At 43.1% G+C, this 19,549-nt stretch overlaps 1 protein-coding gene across 13 annotated transcripts in view; it reads right to left on the reverse strand.

Annotated features, from left to right (window-relative positions):
* ADGRL3 (adhesion G protein-coupled receptor L3) overlaps window positions 1-19,549 on the reverse strand; it is a 1,522,275-nt gene that overhangs the window by 112,399 nt on the left and 1,390,327 nt on the right. The gene's annotated exons all lie outside the window — the stretch shown is intronic.

Here is a 19,549-nt window from a genome sequence, read left to right on the forward strand (position 1 = left end):
CAGCCATTTGGATACCACATGCTTGCAAAGGCATTTAACCTCCCACCACTGAGCCTGTTGGCAAGAGCACCTGATAGCCATACAAAAGGAACACAATTCTTCTCTTCCTCACTCCTCACCTTTCATGTCTAACCCTGATATATCTCATGACCTCTTAGCAGCCTCCAATGACAGGGAGGCACAGGTCCAGACGCTATTTCTTTGCATGTAAGGCCATTCCAGCTCTGTACCATCATGTGGAAGGCAATGGGCATCATTGGGCAAGGCAGTCAGCAGCAAGGTCCACTTTACTGCTGACACGTGGTCCAGCAATTGTGGTCAGGGACGATATACAGTATTTAGTTCACAGGACACTGGGTAACTCTGCTTGCAATTAGGGAAGATGCAGGACAGGGCTCAGTGCTAGAGCTCGTTTTGCCGCCACGTCTCCATACAGCTGATGGTGATGATGTGAGATCTGTCAGCTCCACCCCCTCCCCCTTCTCCATGCCCTCCTCTGCTTAATTGTCCTATGAACCACCAGTACCCCCTAAGCATTCAAGGGGACATTCAACGAGTCAGGCTAAAAGATGCCATGCAGTGCTTCAGCTGGTCTGTCTAGGGAACAGGAGCCACACTGGAGCAGAGATTCTGTCATCTATGCAGGAGCAGGCCCAGAGGTGGTTCACGCCATGGAACTTGAGTGAGGAATGGCGGTCTGCGACAAGGAAAGTTGACACAAGTGCCTTGCCTGGCAGACGCCATTCTTTATGCAGAACACACAAAAGGAGAGGGAGGAGGAGGATTATGGAATTTTTTGAGGCATTGAAGCAGAAGATGACATACGTCAAACTTTAAGAGATGGTTTTCAGTCCTCAGATACCTTGGGAGTAGTACGTGGCTGGGAGGGGGCAGTTCCAGATAGTGTAATCCTCAGTGACCCCATGGATTCTGCTTGTCATGCCTCCGCAAACTTGCGTTGCATGGGCTACCTGATTCTTCAAAGCCTGTGAATGGAACTGAGAATTCTTGGCATCAAGGAAAATGATCATTATTGGTTGGCAACCCTCCTTGACCACTGTTACAAAGAGAAAGTCTCTGAACTCATCCAGCCCTCGCAGAGGGAGCACAGGATGAAATATCTTGAGGCAGTGGCGGAATTATAGGGGTCGCTGAGGTTGCCATGGCGACCGGGCCCCTTGCTGCAGGGGGGCCTTGAGGGCCCCCTGTATACATTACTTTGATAGGAGGAGCGGAGACAAGCTGCCCGATCCTAAGCCGAACTGTATTCGGCACTGTGCAGGGAGCTGCTCACATTGATTACAAAGTGAAAGCACAGTGCTGTGCTCTTTGTCTCCCCCTACAGTGCAGTACCCGGCAGGAAGAGTTAATATAAAGGTCTGCCGTTTTTTATCTACTGTATGTGTGTTTATATGTATGTGCATGTATGTATGTGTGTGTGTATGTGCATGTGTGTGTGCATGTATGTGTGTGTGTGAGCATGTATGTATATGTGCATGTGTGTGAGCATGTATGTATATGTGTGTATGTATGTGTATGTGTTCAGTGGCGGTGCGTCCATAGGGGCGCATGAGCGCCGCCCCCTCTCTCCAGGCACCCCTCTATCACAAATAGATAGATTCATGCATAGCGTGAATCTATCTATGGCCGCCACTGCCCCCCCTATTCAGACGCCTGGCCCCTTTTTGGACGCCGGGCGCCTGAATTACACCGGCGGATGTGTTTTTAAAGCACTAATAGGCTTCAAAATAGGTGAACTGCGAGTGCCATGCTTGGCGCTCACAATCCACCCAGGTGTGTTAGAAAAGCGAATAAATATTTGCTTTCCTAACACTGAACCGCCTCTCCACCAATCAGGTGCTCAGGTCTGTTACCCGTCACCTGATTGGCTGAAACGACAGGCGCGGCTATTGGATGCCTATCAGGAGGAGAGGATGGGAGGAGACGCATGGAGGACCCTGCTCGTCGCCGTCACCCGCTGCCCCACCGAGACAGGGTAAGTGCCGAGCAGACTGCGAGCGGGCAGGGGGGTCACAGTGGCAGCATTTGATGGCACAGTGGCTGCGTTTCAGGGCACAGTGGCTGTGTTTGATGGGCACAGTGGCTGCGTTTCATAGGCACAGTGGTGGCAATTGATGGGCACAGTGGCTGCATTTGATGCGCACAATGACTGCGTTTGAGAGCACAGGAGTGACAATTGATGGGCACAGTAGCTGAGTTTGATGGGCACAGTGACTGCGTTTGAGGGCACAGGGGGGGCAATTGATGGGCACGGTGGCTGCGTTTGATGGGCACAGTGGTGGCGATTGATGTGCACAGTGGCTGCGTTTGATGGGCACAGTGGCTGCATATGATGGGCACAGTGGTGGCAATTGATGGGCACAGTGGCTGCATTTGATGCGCACAATGACTGCGTTTGAGAGCACAGGAGTGACAATTGATGGGCACAGTAGCTGAGTTTGATGGGCACAGTGACTGCGTTTGAGGGCACAGGGGTGGCAATTGATGGGCACAGTGGCTGCGTTTGATGGGCACAGTGGTGGCGATTGATGTGCACAGTGGCTGCGTTTGATGGGCACAGTGGCTGCATATGATGGGCACAGTGGTGGCAATTGATGGGCACAGTGGCTGCATTTGATGCGCACAATGACTGCGTTTGAGAGCACAGGAGTGACAATTGATGGGCACAGTAGCTGAGTTTGAAGGGCACCGTGACTGCGTTTGAGGGCACAGGGGTGGCAATTGATGGGAACAGTGGCTGTGTTTGATGAGCACAGTGATCCTGCAATTGATGCATTTTTTTAAAAAGAATTTTTCTGTTTGCTTGCGCCCCCCCAAAAATGTGTGTGTGTGTGTACTCTCGCCTAGCAGTAAGAAGGGTCGCTGGTTCGAATCCCAACCACGACACTACATGCCTGGAGTTTGCATGTTCTCCCTGTGCCTGCGTGGGTTTCCTCCGAGTACTCCGGTTTCCTCCCACACTCCAAAGACATGCTGGTAGGTTAATTGGATCCTGTGTAAATTGTCCCTAGTATGTATGAATGTGAGTTAGGGACCTTAGATTGTAAGCTCCTTGAGGGTAGGGACTGATGTGAATGTACAATGTATATATAAAGCACTGCGTAAACTGACGGCGCTATATAAGTACCTGAAATAAATAAAATAAAATATGTATGTGTGTTTACATGTATATATGCACATTTTATGCATGCGCTTTTAATCCTGACCCCCTATATGTGTCCCATTAGAACCGATTTTTTTTTTGCTTGTTCATAGTACCAGCAAAAAAAATTGCTGTTCCACTGAAAAGTGATCAATGCTCAGATCGCTTTTCAGAGGCCTTTGACAGCCGGTAAAGAGGTAATATGTTGCCTACTGACCGCCTGTTTTAACCCCTTACATGCATCATCACTATGCTGCAACTGCATGCAAAGCACACAGTTGCAGGCTGGTTGCAGTGCAGCACTTCAAGGGTGCCCTGACTGGAAAAAGATTGAGAAACACCGACATAGAGGAACCCATCTCTCCATTTTCCTCCTGCAGCCCCTGAATGCCTGTGGGAGGGAGAGGAGGAGAAGCGGGGGGGGAGGAGAAATCGATTCCTTTACATGCAGCCACCCACTTGCGACCGGGCCCTGGTGTTCCACCATCGGGCTCAGAGAAAAGAGCCCTGTCCGGGGGTCAGGGGGGCCCTTCATGGTTTCTTGCATCGGGGCCCTGATGATTCTAGTTACGCCTCTGTCTTGAGGACACCTTAAAGAGGAGTTTATGTGACACTTTTCAGAGTCTGGTAGGTTACAGTCTCCTGGAAAAGGTATTTTTGTGGCTTCTGTTGGTCAAAGGAGGAGCGGTGGAGAAGGGGGCTGCCTAAGTGATGCAATTAAACATTTTTGGAGTCCTCGGCGCCCAGGGCTGTCAGCTTTAACATCCCACCGGCAGTGTCTGCATCATATGGCGGAAGGTTATCTAGGAGCAAAAACAGACATGTAGAGCTTTCCAGTAGACAATCCATTGGGTTTCTGGGTCATGAGAAAAGACCACTGGCCAGAACTTGCCCAATATGCAACTGAGCTTCTGGGCTGCAGCCAGCGTTCTTTCCAAATGGGCATTCAGTGCTGCCAGAGGTTTTGTGGCAGATAAAAGAGCATTCAAAATTAATCAGTCCTGGATTAACAGCAGCTGATGCCGACATAGCTGATTAAATGTTTTTGTTATCTGGAATCTCTGCAAGGCTGTCTAGGCTGCCTAGCTTTGTGGGTGTTGATTTTATCTTGAAGTAATTTTTTGTTATAAGTTTCATGGGCACAATTAACACCCTAGGACCAATTTTTCTGCACCTATTTGACAGGTGCATATCATTTCAATTTTTTTACAGCAAGGCCAATTCTTGCTTTCATCAAGAGTACCTCTACAGGGTTATGGTGTGAAGGCACCACCAACACCCAAAGCCCAATTTCTCTGCACCTGTTACTTCTATCCAAAGTCTGCGAAAGAGACACCAGACTTTATCTAAAAAAAAAATGTGAATCTTGGCTTAGCTTCTTCACATAAGGCTTGCTCACTGTGGTGCAAAAATGTGTTATTTCCATCCAAAGTCTGCCAAAGAGATACCAGAATTTATCCAAAAAAACTGTAATCTTATTTAAAATGCACTACATTGTGGCCTCATCATACAGACTGGCTCCCCAAGCCAGTGTTTACAAAATAAAGAAACTTGCAGGGAAAATCAATTTAAATGTCATTTCTTTGGCTTTATACATGTCAGTTTTGCTGCAGCAGATTCTATACATGCTACAGATATGCCACTTTAACAGGCAGACTAAGGGACTCCCCACACACTATATTTAAAGGAATTTTTTATTTTTATTGTTTCACTTTAAGCATTATTAAAATCACTGTTCCTTTAAAAATGATCTTTTTAAAAAAAAATGTGTGCATTGATACATGTCCCCCAGGGCAGTACCCAGACCCCGTACCCTTTTTTTTTATAGCCAATAACTTGCGCACAAAACTTTAAAATGGGCACTTGATTTTTCAAGTCCCATAGACTTTAATAGGGTTCGGAGTTCGGGTTCGAACTTTTGCGATGTCTGAGAGTTCTGGTGCAAACCGAACCTACTCCTCAGTAGAGGAGTCACTGCAAGAAAGAGGTTTTCTATGGGCCCAATGATTTAAAGTTACAATTCTCCATAGATAGGGATGCCATAGATGGTGTATTGGTATAATGTTTAGGAAATATATTTGTCTTTGAAAAATAAAGCTTACCCTCATTCAGCCTTTAAGGCCTCTTTCACACGGGGCAGATCAGTCATGATCCGCCCCGTGAACACACGCTGGCTCAGCGGGGATCGCTCCGCCGATCCCCGCTGAGCAGGAAGATGACAGGTGCATCGCTGCACGCTGTGCAGCGATGCACCTGTCAGAGCGCCGCTCTCCCCTATGGGGGGATCGGATGATGACGGTCCGTAGTGTCCGTCGTCATCCGATCCGATCCGAAAACGGAGGGAAAAGTAGGTTTTTCCTCCGTTACACTTTTCGGATCGGAGCGGGGTCGGATGTCAGCGGACATGTCACCGCTGACATCCGACGCTCCATAGGGATGACTGTATGTCCGTTTTTCATCCGAAAACGGATGGATGAAAAACGGACATACGGATCATCCGTGTGAAAGAGGCCTTAAGCCCTGACTTGCAGCTTTATTTTTATGTGACACTTCGTGAAATTCTCTTTTTAATATTAATTTTGATTATTTTTGTTTCTTTGGAAGAGGGAAAATGGCTCCAGAAGATTTTGTAAACACTGGATCATCTTAGAGAAAACAATAACAGGCTAAATACAGCTGAATTGGATGACTGGCAAATCATGTCTGGGTACTCATCCTGCAGCCCCCCAAATCCTTTGAACCTGCACCTCCTTTCTTTTTTCAACCCTCTTCTCATCTTGCACCCTATCCTCTCACTACTCTAGCTGGGGTTCCTATTCCAATTGTATTATTTACAATTATATTACTCAGTTATGAGGCAGTGCAGCGTGCATGTATCAAAGCATGACCTTGGTTCTTTAAGCCTCAAATCTCACAAACAGTGCCCATTTGAGGAGCTCTTCCAGCAGCCGTGTTACATTTTTCTGCAATAAAACGGGCCTCCATCTCTGTGCCATCCTCCTTTTTGGGACCTGCTTAAGGCCACTGTGCCAGGCTTCTGGGTCATGTAAGTACCCTTTTATCTGATCACTTGCAGGGACAGCAGCTGTGTTAGGGGCACCCACTGTGCTAAGGGCCCCCACCACAGCGCATCCCTCCACAGCTAACTTAGCCTTAATCAAAGCGCATTCCTGCCACCAACCTGAAATCTCCACATATAATGCATTTCTTCCAAAGACCTATATCAACAACCAGCTCACAGTGCATCCCTCCCTGAAAACCTCTATTAATCTGTCTCACAATACATCCTTCTCTGACCACTAGCGTTAAGCCTCCATTCGCAGTTCATTCTTCCCAGCAACCTGCCTTTACTTTCTGTTGGCAACTGGCATTCATAAAGCTGGTTTTGTGGTCTTTCTTAAATTTAAATTTGCAAGGACATATTAATTGTCCATAATCGTTCCCATTTTTGAGGGGGAACACTTTTGATAATATATATATATATATATATATATATATATATATATATACTCAGTGCCTTGCAAAAGTATTCACCCCCCTTGGCTTTTTACCTATTTTGTTACATTACAGCCTTTAGTTCAATGTTTTTTTTAATATGAATTATATGTGATGGATCAGAACACAATAGTCTAAGTTGGTGAAGTAAAATTAGAAAAATATATACATAAATTTTTTTATACAGAAATAAAAAACTGATAATTGACATGTGCGTATGTATTCACCCCCTTTGTTATGAAGCCAATAAAAAGCTCTGGTGCAACCAATTACCTTCAGAAGTCACATAATTAGTGAAATGATGTTCACCTGTGTGCAATCTAAGTGTCACATGATCTGTCATTACATATACACACACCTTTTTGAAAGGCCCCAGAGGCTGCAACACCTAAGCAAGATGTACCACTAACCAAACACTGCCATGAAGACCAAGGAACTCTCCAAACAAGTAAGGGACAGTGTTGTTGAGAAGTACAACTCAGGGTTAGGTTATAAAAAAATATCCAAATCTTTGATGATCCCTAGGAGCACCATCAAATCTATCATAACCAAATGGAAAGAACATGGCACAACAGCACACCTGCCAGGAGACGGCCGCACACCAAAACTCACGGACCGGGCAAGGAGGGCATTAATCAGAGAGGCAGCACAGAGACCTAAGGTAACCTTGGAGGAGCTGCAGAGTTCCACAGCAGAGACTTGAGTACCTGTACGTAGAACGACAATAAGTCGTACGCTTCATAGAGCTGGGCTTAATGGCAGAGTGGCCAGAAGAAAGCCATTACTTTCAGCAAAAAACAAAATGGCACATTTTGAGTTTGCAAAAAGGCATGTGGGAGATTCCCAAAATGTATGGAGGAAGGTGCTCTGGTCTGATGAGACTAAAATTTAACTTTTTGGCCATCAAAGAAAATGCTATGTCTGGCGCAAACCCAACACATCACATCACCCAAAGAACACCAACCCCACAGTGAAACATGGTGGTGGCAGCATCATGCCGTGGTGATGTTTTTTAGCAGTCGGGACTGGAAAACTGATCTGAGTTGAGGGAAAATGGATGGTGCTAAATACAGGGATATTCTTAAGCAAAACCTGTACCACTCTGTGTGTGATTTGAGGCTAGAACGCAGGTTCATCTTCCAGCAGGACAATGACCCCAAACGCACTGCTAAAGCAACACTTGAGTGGTTTAAGGGGAAACATGTAAATGTGTTTGTCATTTAATTTGTTCATAAATGACCTGGAGGATGGGATAAACAGTTAAATCTCTGTATTTGCAGACGATACTAAGCTAAGCAGGGCAATAACTTCTCTGCAGGATGTGGAAACCTTGCAAAAAAGACCTGAACAAATTAATGGGGTGGGCAACTACATGGCAAATGAGGTTCAATGTAGAAAAATGTAAAATAATGCATTTGGGTGGCAAAAATATGAATGCAATCTATACACTGGGGGGAGAACCTCTGGGGGAATCTAGGATGGAAAAGGACCTGGGGGTCCTAGTAGATGATAGGCTCAGCTAACAAAGCAAACAGAATATTGCCATGCATTAAAAATGGATCAACTCCAGAGATAAAACGATAATTCTCCCACTCTACAAGACTCTGGTCCGGCGGCACCTAGAGTATGCTGTCCAGTTCTGGGCACCAGTCCTCAGGAAGGATGTACTGGAAATGGAGCGAGTACAAAGAAGGGCAACAAAGCTAATAAAGGGTTTGGAGGATCTTAGATATGAGGAAAGGTTGCGAGCACTGAACTTATTCTCTCTGGAGAAGAGACGCTTGAGAGGGGATATGATTTCAATTTACAAATACCGTACTGGTGACCCCACAATAGGGATAAAACTTTTTCGCAGAAGAGAGTTTAACAAGACTCGTGGCCACTCATTAAAATTAGAAGAAAAGAGGTTTAACCTTAAACTACGTAGAGAGGATTCTTTACTGTAAGTGCGGCAAAGATGTGGAATTCCCTTCCACAGGCGGTGGTCTCAGCGGGGAGCATTGATAGCTTCAAGAAACTATTAGATAAGCACCAACATACAGGGATATATAATGTAATACTGACACATAATCACACACATAGGTTGGACTTGATGGACTTGTGTCTTTTTCAACCTCACCTACTATGTAACTATGTAACTATGTTGGAATGGCCTAGTCAAAGCCCAGACCTCAATCCAATAGAAAATCTGTGGTCAGACTTAAAGATTGCTGTTCACAACCGCAAACCATCCAACTTGAAGGAGCTGGAGCAGTTTTTCAAGGAGTTATGGGCAAAAATCCCACTGGTAAGATGTGGCAAGCTCATAGAGACTTAGGTGTCTCAACAAAGTATTGACTTTAGGGGGGTGAATAGTTATGCACATTTACTTTTTCTGTTATTTTGTCCTATTTGTTGTTTCACAATAAAAAAAAAAAATCTTCAAAGCTGTAAGCATGTACTGTAAATTAAATTATGCAAATCCTCAAACCATGTTAATTCCAGGTTGTGAGGCAACAAAACACGAAAAATGCCAAGGGGGGGGTGAATACTTTTACAAGGCACTGTATTTATATATATATGTATATATATTTTTTTTTTTTTTGAGTTATGAAATGTAAAAACATTTTTTTTTTAAATTAGACTATAGGTTTTTTCCTTCACCTCTTAAAGCGGGGTTCCACCCAAATTTTGAACATTATCTCTATGCATTCTCTTCCTTGCCTAGATGCTGACATGCTGTGTAAAAAAATTTAAATCGCCGTAATTACCTTTTTTTTCTAATCTTCTTAGCACTTCCTGGTTTTCCTCCCATGGGAGTAGGCGTGTTTCTAGCCTCTCCCAGACCTCCCACAGTCCCCTGGGAGCTAGTCTCAGGCTTCCCAGCATGCATTGTGCAACAGCGTCATCACAACATCTCTGCTCCCAGCATTCACCGCATCCAGGAAATACATGCTTGTGGGCTTCAAATGCCCACAATGAAGATGGAAACCGCCTTCAGTGAATTTTATAAGTTATTCTTTACAACGAAATCGAACACAGGCGGACTTATTACACAGAACATGTGAGTAGATAATCATGAGAAGAAAAGTTTGTGAATGAACTCCAAAAAAAAAAAACGATAGATAGGTGGACCCCCACTTTAAGTCCCAGGGCCAATTCTCACTATACCACCCTTTTTTCCCTATACACCCTTTGAGTCCTAGAGTGTTGTGTTTTTCAGATTTCTTTGTTCTACATTTTTTTACTTTTGTCTTATACAGTCTACCCTAATGCATATACAGTATGTTGATTTTTGCAGGGTACATAGGGCATTCAATTGGTGGTATATTTGGATACATATACTTTTTATGTTTTATTATTTAATTAGGAAGTAATAGTAAAATTAGACAAAAAATTTGCAAAACCTTTTTACCTTTTCTTAATTTCTTAACAATGCATTGCATGCAGGAAAAAAATAACGTTTGTGTAAATTGTTATAATATAAAGAAAGCATCAAGTAAGGTTTAAACTGAAACAAATGAGCACAACGGCAACATTTTTACACGCTTGTGATTGCTATGTTTCCAAGAAACATTACTCTTCCACCTGGAAAATCTGATGAAAAGCATTTGGTGAAATCTGTGGAGAAACATATATATATGCCCAGCACAGTTGCATGTACATTTGCTCTGTGCGAATAAACAAGTTCTTGTAAAAATAGGGAAGATTCCAATGTTCTTTTAGGGTTCCTCTTCTGGTTGTATGTTCTTAGACTAAGGAAAAACAGTTGCATGCTACTTGATACTTTCTACTAAACAGCTTGTTCCCAAATGCTTAACCTGTGATTGTACTTAGCATGCAATCTACTGTATCTTACTTTAATAAATAAACAAACAGCTTGTGGGATTGAGATAAACGTAATGACTAACAAAAAAAACTAGGAAAAAAAAAAAAAACATTACCTATGGGGGGGGGGGGGGGGGGGTGAAAATGATGATATCTGAACTTTGGCAGTGACCCTTATTTTTTGTGATGGAATAAGACACATGAAAACCTTTTGGTTCCTTTAGTTCCTCCTTACCATAACCCTCTGTGTTATACTTTTACAAAAAAAATAACTTTATTGGGAATGCAAGACCTTGATATATAAAGTTCAGGACTAAAATATAAGTTAAAATAAGTTTTCTAGTCAAGTACATATACAATATTGGATATAAATACTTAATATTTACATTTCCAATCAATAGTTGAAGCTGTAAGCTCCTTACACATATTTACCAGGCTAGTTTTAGCTGCAGTTCTGAAAAAAAAAATCTGTTGTTTATGGAGCCCAATAGCTAAAAATAAAATTTTACATACAACTGAATATGTTTTTACCCCTTAGGAGGTTCAAGCAGAGAGAGAGTCTGAAATTATTGTTTGTGAAAGCAGTGTCAAAATGAGAACCTTGTATTACTGGCCCATTCATTCTATTGCGTGCATCATTGCACATACATCAACTTTTTTTATATACATTGCATGAATTATGTTAAAGCAGCCTATTCATTTTCAATAGGCAGTCAACACAAAGGGGGTTATTTACGAAAGGCAAATCCACGTGGAAGTGCAGTCGCTATAAATCCTGAGGGGGACATTCAAGGAAAATAAAAACCAGCATTTTAGCTTGCACATGATTGGATGATAAAATCAGCAGAGCTTCCCCTCATTTCAGATCTACCCCTCAGATTTACAGTGACTGCACTTCCAAGTGCACTTGCAGTGCACTTGTAGTGCAAAGTGGATTTGCCTTTCGTAAATAACACCAAAGTATTCACATCTGTGCATTGTGGTGCACAGGGACTATTCACCCTTGCCTGTTTTCTTGCATTAAAACAAATTCATTTTACTGCATAAAAATGCATTTCTAGCTGAAATAACTTTTTTCATGTGGCCATTTTAGATCTATGCAGTTTCAAAATTACAGTGGGTATAGAAAAGAATCACCCCCCTTTAAATAATCACATTTTGTTGCTTTGCAGCCTGAAATGATGATAGATGTGATTTTTGTTTTATTCAGTGGTGTTTACTTGTGCAACTTATAACATCCAAGTAAAAGATATAACACTAACATGTCAGAGGAAAAAAAGAAGAATCAAAATCAGAATCAGTTGGAGTTGGAAAAAGGATCATCCCCCTTATGTCAATATTTTGTTAAACCACCTTTTAATTACAGCCTTTAGTCTGTTTGGATATGTCTTTACTAACTTTGCACATCTAGGCTTTGCAAAGGTAATAGCAAGGCAAGAATTGGCTTTGCTGTAAAGAATGTAATTCACCTCTCAAACAGGTGTGGAAAAATCGGTCCTTGGGTGTTAATTGTGCCCATGAAACCTATACCAAAAAATTACTTCAAGATAAAATCAACACCCACAAAGCTAGGCAGCCTAGACAGTCTTGCAGAGATTCAGGATCCCAATAACACTTAATCAGTGACATCGGCATCAGGGGCTTGACAGCTGCTGTTAATTCATTTTTACAAATGTCAGCCGGTGAATGAATGAATGAATGACTTGTATAGTGCTGCAAATGCGGACTGAATCGCCTCAAGGCGCTTTCAGCCGGTCAATAGAGTCAATGGACAGACGCACTCTTTTATCTGTCACAAAACCTTCGGCAGCACTGAATGCCTGTTCGGAAAGCACACTGATGCAGGGCAGCCCAGCAGCTCAATTGCATACTGGGCAAGTTCTGGCCAGTGGTCTATTCTCATGACCCAGAAACCCAGTGCATTGTCTACTGGAAAGCTCTACGTATCTGTTTTCGCCCCTAGATAATCTTCCATCATTTGATAAAGACGCTGCTGATGGGATATGAAGCTGACAGCCCTGGGCGCAAAGGACTAAAAATTGTTTGAAATGCATCACTGAGGTGCCCCCCCTTCTCCACCGCTCCTCCTACCAACAGAAAAGTTGCTTTTCCTTGAGACTGTAACCTACCAGAGTCCGGAAAGGTGTTACATAAACTCCTCTTTAAGGTGTTCTCAAGATATTTCATCCTCTGCTTCCTCTGTGGGGATGGGATGAATTTCGAGACTTTCCCCTTGTAATGGTGGTCAAGGAGGGTTGACAACCAATGATGATCCTTATCCTTGAGGCCGCAAATTCTTGGGTCCTTTTGCAGGCTTTGAAGAATAAGGGAGGCCATGCACCGCAAGTTTGTGGAGGCATGAGAAGCAGAGTCCTCAGAGTCACTGAGGATTACAGTATCTGGAGCTGCCTCCTCCCAGCCACGTACTGTTCCCAAGGTCTCTGGGGACTGAAAACCATTTCTTAAGGTTTGGCGTATGTCTTCCTCTGCTTCAATGGCTACAAAACTGCCATAATCCTCCTCCCTCTCCTGTTTTGTGTTCTGTGGCATCGCAAGAATGGTGTCTGCATAAAGCAGCCCTTGAGAGGAAAGGAAGTCCTCCTTTTCTTCCCGTTGCTCTGCTTCGAGTGCCCTGTCCATAATGCCACGCAGTGTATGCTCCAGCAGGAACACAAGAGGGATAGTGTCACTAATGCATGCATTGTCACAGCTCACCATCCTTGTTGCCTCCTCAAATGGTGACAGTTCAGTGCATGCATCCTTTATCAGCTGCCATTGGCGTGGGGAAAAAAGCTGAGCTCCCCTGAGCCTGTCCTTGTGCCCTTCTCACACAGCTACTTGTTGGTGGCCCTCTGTTGCCAAAGGTGAGTACCACCTGGTGGGCATGTCACAAATCAGGGGTTTACGGAGAGGTGGAAGCCCCACTGAATTTCAGCTAACCGAACACTGGCTGTGTATGACCGCCTGAAATAGCTACAGACTTCTGGCCTGCATTGGAAGATCTTGCAAACCTGGGTACCTGTTTAAAAAAATGCTGCACCACCAAATTGAGGACATGTGCCAGGCATGGCATATGTGTCAACTTTCCCTGTCGAAGGGCGGACAGCTTCCGTGGCGTGAACCACCTCTGGGCCTGCCCCTGCAGAGCTGAAAGAATCTTTTCTCCGGTGTGGCTCTTGCCCCCTAGAGAGACCAGCTGAAGCACTACATGGCATCTTTTAGCCTGACTCATTGAAGGTTGAACGTTTAGGGGTACTGGTGGTTCATAGAACAATCCAGCAGAGGAGGGTATGTAGGAGGAGGGGGTAGAGCTGACAGATATTGCATCATCACCACCAACTGTATGGAGACATGGCAGCAAAACAAGCTCCAGCCCTGAGCCTTATTCTGCATTCTTCCTAGTTGCAAGCAGAGTTAACCAGTGTGCTATGAACAAAATATATTGTCCCTGACCATGTTTGCTGGACCACGAGTCAGCAGTAAGGCGAACCTTGTGGCTGACTGCCTTGTCCAACGATGCCAAAACATTGCCTTCAATGTGATGGTACAGAGCTGAATTGACCTTACGTGAAAAGAAATAGCGGCTGGGAACCTGCCATTGTGGTATAGCAAATTCTGAAAATTCATGAAAGGGGGCAGAATCCACCAGATGGAAAAGCAGGAGTTGTAAAGCCAGCAATTTGGACAAGCTGGAATTTAGACTCTGGGCATGTGGGTGGCAGGGAGTGTATTTTTTTGCGCTACAGCAGCTGGGGCAGAGAAATTTGCCTGTTATACCTAACAGCTGGTGGTGTGCTGCTGGCAGATGTGTTGCAAGGACCTGTGACACCCTTTTCTATACCATCATCCCTTTCAATAGATGCTGCTGAGAGGTCATGAGATATAGCAGGGTTACACATGAGAGGTGAGGAGTGAGGAGGAGAAGAATTTTGGTCCGTTGTGTGTGGCTTTCAGGTGCTCTTGCCAACAGGCTGAGTGGTGAGAAGTTAAATGCCTTGTCAAGCATGTGGTACCCAAATTACTGGTGTTTTTGGCACTGCTTGGGGCAGAGATTGCAAATTGCAACAGTGCGATTGGCTGCACGTGTGCTGATAAAGGCCCACACAGCTGAGCTCTGGGAAGTGGGCCGGGCGATAACAGCTCCACAATTGGATGGCAGAGGGTGGCTGCTCTCTACTCTTCCATGATGCCTGCCTCTGGAGGACATCCTGCCTGGTTGGGGTTGTTTCTCCCCCTCACTTTCCTCCTCTGCTCTATCTGACACTCAAGTCGCATCAGTGACCTCATAATCAGCATCCCCTCCATCCTCATCATCACTGAAGCCAACTTGGCAATACGCTGCAGCTGGGGGAACAAGACGGCCAGTTTGTTGTTTATCAGTGTTCTCCCCTCTCTGTTGGCTCATGTTAGTCCCTTCCTCTACCTCAGAACCAGCATCTGAATCAAGTAATGTCTGTGCATCCTCAAGCAGCAAGTGGCTGATGCTGTGTTCAAATAATTCAGCTGACTCCTCCATGCATGATGCAGGGGCTTTGGCAGGAGTAGCTGCGGACAAGAAGGCAGAATAAGCCACTCTGAGGATGAGGAGGATGAGGATGGTTTAGTAAGCCAGTCCACCACCTCCTCCTCATGCTCTGGCTTGATGGCATGGCAACATCACTAAACAGAGAGAAAGGTGCCCTGCCTGAGGACAGACCACATCAACCTTTGCCTGTGGACACAGACGCTGCTGGCCCTCCCATAGTGGCATGGGAACGTCTGCCTCTCATTGTTGGCCTCCCAGACATGATGGAGGGCTTATTACCCAAGTTTTACAGATACTGGGAAATGTATAATTGGATGCACTTTATTCACTGAATAGTAGTATTTGGTGGTGTTTGTTAAATTGAGGACTGACGCTGACAGAAATTTAAAAACTATAAAAAAATAAAAAAGGGGGAACACACCAAACGTCCCAGAACAGCTCGGGCCATGATGTATGCTCCTAAGGATTCAGGCGGACTAGGCGTGCCTGATTTTAGGAAACATGTGTCTGCGCAGCTCGCCCAATTATTCCAACTTCACAACCGACACTATCGACCAGATTGGGTTTCAATAGAGGCCCAGGCGTGCTCTCCACTCACAATAGATCTTGTCCTTTGGACCCCCCCCTAAATGTCGTAAAGCCATACTGTGCCCTACACTCTCCCACTCATTACATGTATGAGACATGTGTAGCTCCTCTTTAGCAATCCCCTGTTTCCATCAGGTGTGCAACCTGATAGGTTTGGCTGGTGGTTGAATAAGGGATATATCGAATAAGGGATATATCTCGACCACAGGGGCATATGCCCCCTCTCATATTTCATGGGAAGTTTGGAGATGTCCCCCCATGGAGAGCTTCCATTTGCAACAAATTTATCACTTTCTCAAATCTTTGCAGAAGGAAAGCTCTGACTTAGCAGTCTGAATCGTGTTCGAAAACAGGTGCATGCAGGATGCCGTCTCCATGCTATACAAACTGTTTGTCAACTCTACTGCTAGATTATCTTACCAGGTAGCATGGGAAAGGGATTTGTCCATAGCCCCTGATGTGGAGGACTGGCATAAATGGAGTACGCAAATTCATAAAGTATCCTTAATGTTGCCGTGATTAAAGCAGGCTACAAAGTCCAGGCCAGATGGTATTTAGTGCCGGAACACCTGTCAAAAATGTATCAGGCACCTCGGCTACCTGTTTCAGGGGCTGTGGCCAGATAGGCACACCATTACATGTGTGGTGGTCGTGTCCACGTAATGTGTTTATATTGTTCTTGTTGTTCTATACCCATGCAAAACATGTTGTCCCTGTCCAATTCTGTTGGTGACCAAGTGCTTACCCGTGACCTTACAAAAGACCTAACCCAATTGCCAAGATTGTCTGTTGTTCTATTTCCCCTCACTTATGTACCATTTCTTGTCTATACAAAGCATGCGAGGAATATTCGCTGCTCTGTGCAGTGCTTCTTTTATTTTTGATCTTCTCAAAATATTAATAAAAAAGACTGAAATAGAAAGAAGGGGGAACACCACGTCGCAGTCAGAAAAACTGCAGCGAACAAGTAAAAAAAAGGGGGCAAGCAGGGGACAAAAAAAAAAAAACATGCAGCAACCAAAAAAAAAAAGAAAAGAAAGAAAAACGGTATACAGCAGCACTGTGTACAGCACTAAATGTAATGTAATGCTGTGTTAAACACTGCACTACACTAACACACTGACACATGGGAAGGTAGCTTTTATAGTGTGGGGTGGGACTATGAGTACTGTGCTGTGATTAGAGGAAGTAATCATCACTTTATCCAATCAGGGCTCTGACAGTGCTAATTGGTGATACCTTGAACATGATTAGCGGTCAGGTGCAAGGTTTCATCCAATTAGGGCACTAGAATGCACTGTGAAGCACGCAGTGCATTGTGGGGTGCTTGGCGGGCAAACATACCCGCAAATTCGGATGTACGTCGAACAGGTGAAGTTCAGGTCACACTTATGCTTGGTTGAAACTGTTCTCCCGTCTCTACTTCTCAGGATTGAAGAAAAATAGATAGGGCAAAATAGCATCAAATTCTTGAGGAAAATCTGCTGCCCTCTGACAGAAAGTTGTCAATGGGAAGAAGGTTTACTTTCTAACAAGACAATGACCCAAAGTACACAGCAAATACGATCACACAGTGGTTAAAGGAGAAAAAAGGTGAATCTCCTTGCGTGGCTTAGTCAAAGCCCAGACCTAAACTGCAGTCCACAAACGGTCACCATCAAATTTAAATGAACTTGAGCAATTCTGCAAAGAAGAGTGGGCAAATATTGCAAAATCAATATGTGCAAAGTTAGTAGAGACATATCTCAACAGACTAAAGGCTGTAATTAAAGTAAAATGTGGTCCAACAAAATACTGACATAAGGGGGTGGTCCTTTTCCCAATTCAGTGTTTCTGTTTTTAAAAATTTTATAATTTTTTCTGACATGTTGTTGTTATATATTTCATTTGGATGTTAATTGCATTAGTAAATACAGCTGGGTAAAAAATGTGTCTGTCTTTATTTCAGGCAACAAAATGTGATTATTTTAAAGGGGGGTGATTCTTTTCTATACCCACTGTAAAAGGATTAATGCACACCTACCCATGTGCACTACCAAGCTTACTGCAATAAGTGTGAATTAGCACTTAGTGTACATAAAGAATGAATTTCACTGCAACACAACACAACAAATGTACTATTGTGTTGAAGTACACTGCCAAATTGTGCAGTACAACCATAGGTTACCGCAACGCAATAGTGTGAATTCAGTCTAAATATTTATTGGTAAAATAAAGAATTTGTACACTAGGAATTATATTACTATAAACTTCAAAAAGTTTCTATAATAGAATGGATTTAACATATGCCACTGCATGTACACATTAACCATTGTTTTAATTGGTGCAAGTTTACATCTGTAATATGTATTGATGTTAATCAGATTTTTGATGCACCAACATTCTATTTATGACAATGAAAGTGCATGCAAATTCATAATTATTGCTAATGCATGAAAATGCATGAAAACAGACACAGGAGGGTGTGAATCCAGTCCTATACTGTAGATTATCTAAGAATTCAAGTACTAAAACTTTCTGAGCTTCAAGTCCTGATTAAAATCTTAATTGGATTTCAGCAATGTAATTTGAATAGGCTTGAAAAGAGTAATATTATTTAATAATACTAAATATATAATGAAGCAGAACAACCAAATATAAGACAGAAAAGTCAGTATGGAAAAGTGTAATAAAGAATGTGATAACCCAGCAGTATCCATTTGCTCTTAGATCTGCATTCTATATCAGTATCTATGGTTTTCTTCATCCGACATACACTGTCCCAACCAGACAACTGAATACTCACACTGCAATACACCTGTTTAGCTGATAATGTTGCAGGGAACGGAGTTCATGAGGCATAGTAGAATAGCATCACTAACTTTTTTCTACTGACAAACTTAGTTGTACATAAGAATAAATTTGTTAAGTGAGCAAATGTAAAGAGAGAGGGAGATAGATGCAAAAAAGGAAGCTAGAGAAACAGATGTAAACTAAATGTAAAACAAAAAGAAAAAAAGAAGCAAGTTGTGAAGAACTAACAAACAAACAAATAAGGAAAAAGGAAAAAAGCACATGGGAAATGGCAGACCCTGAACCAAGTACAGTACTGGTGTACTGTATAGTATTAAGAACACCATTATATATGGTGTTTAGGGGATCAGAATGCCTAAACTGAACACTTTACTTCTGTCTTAATTATTTTTGTGATATAATGCGTGCGTTCATGTGTGTGTTTGTCTATACAAACATATTGTCATATATTCACATGCCACTTTAAAAATTGTTGCATTACTTTGCATGAATTCCGATTTTTTTTAATCAAAATTATGCATAGCTGCAATTATATAAAGCCCAAAAGGCAGCACCCGGAGTAAGCCAGGAATGACCTGGCCTTTTGGGTAGGGACATCTCCATTCAGTTAAAGGGCTCAGTACAGGAAAGCTCTTGCCGAAGCATTCACTGCACTTTACACTGTTTCACTTAAAAATAACTATTGCTGCTGTCCCTAATCACTTTAATGGCTCCCCAAAGGTGTTTTTTCACTGAGGTGAGAGTTGGAATGCTCACCAGATGCACTGGTTATAGTTACAGCAAGTTATTGTATGTACATAGCCTAAATTACACCACATACAATGAAAATCTTTTACAAAATGCATGAAATATAAAAATATAAAATCCATAATTTTTGTAATGCCCATACATTGATCATAGGACACTATTATATGATAAACAATATAATTTTCATGAAAAAATTGAGAAGAACCAATTAACAGAACCAGTCACATTTAATTACACTAATTTCGGCCTTTACTGTATGCTTTGGCATCACCTATTTACACAAGATAGTCTGAGCAAACTAAACTGGTTGCTCATCATCCATACTTCAAAAAGAGTTAATATAACATTACATTTTTTGGTATGGTCTTAAGATGCCATATAATACAGCAAGGGCTGATGTAAAACAACTTTATTTTATGAGGTTGCTGGTT

The sequence above is a fragment of the Aquarana catesbeiana genome, linkage group LG01 (assembly GCF_042186555.1).
Source record: "Aquarana catesbeiana isolate 2022-GZ linkage group LG01, ASM4218655v1, whole genome shotgun sequence".
Taxonomy (NCBI): domain Eukaryota; kingdom Metazoa; phylum Chordata; class Amphibia; order Anura; family Ranidae; genus Aquarana; species Aquarana catesbeiana.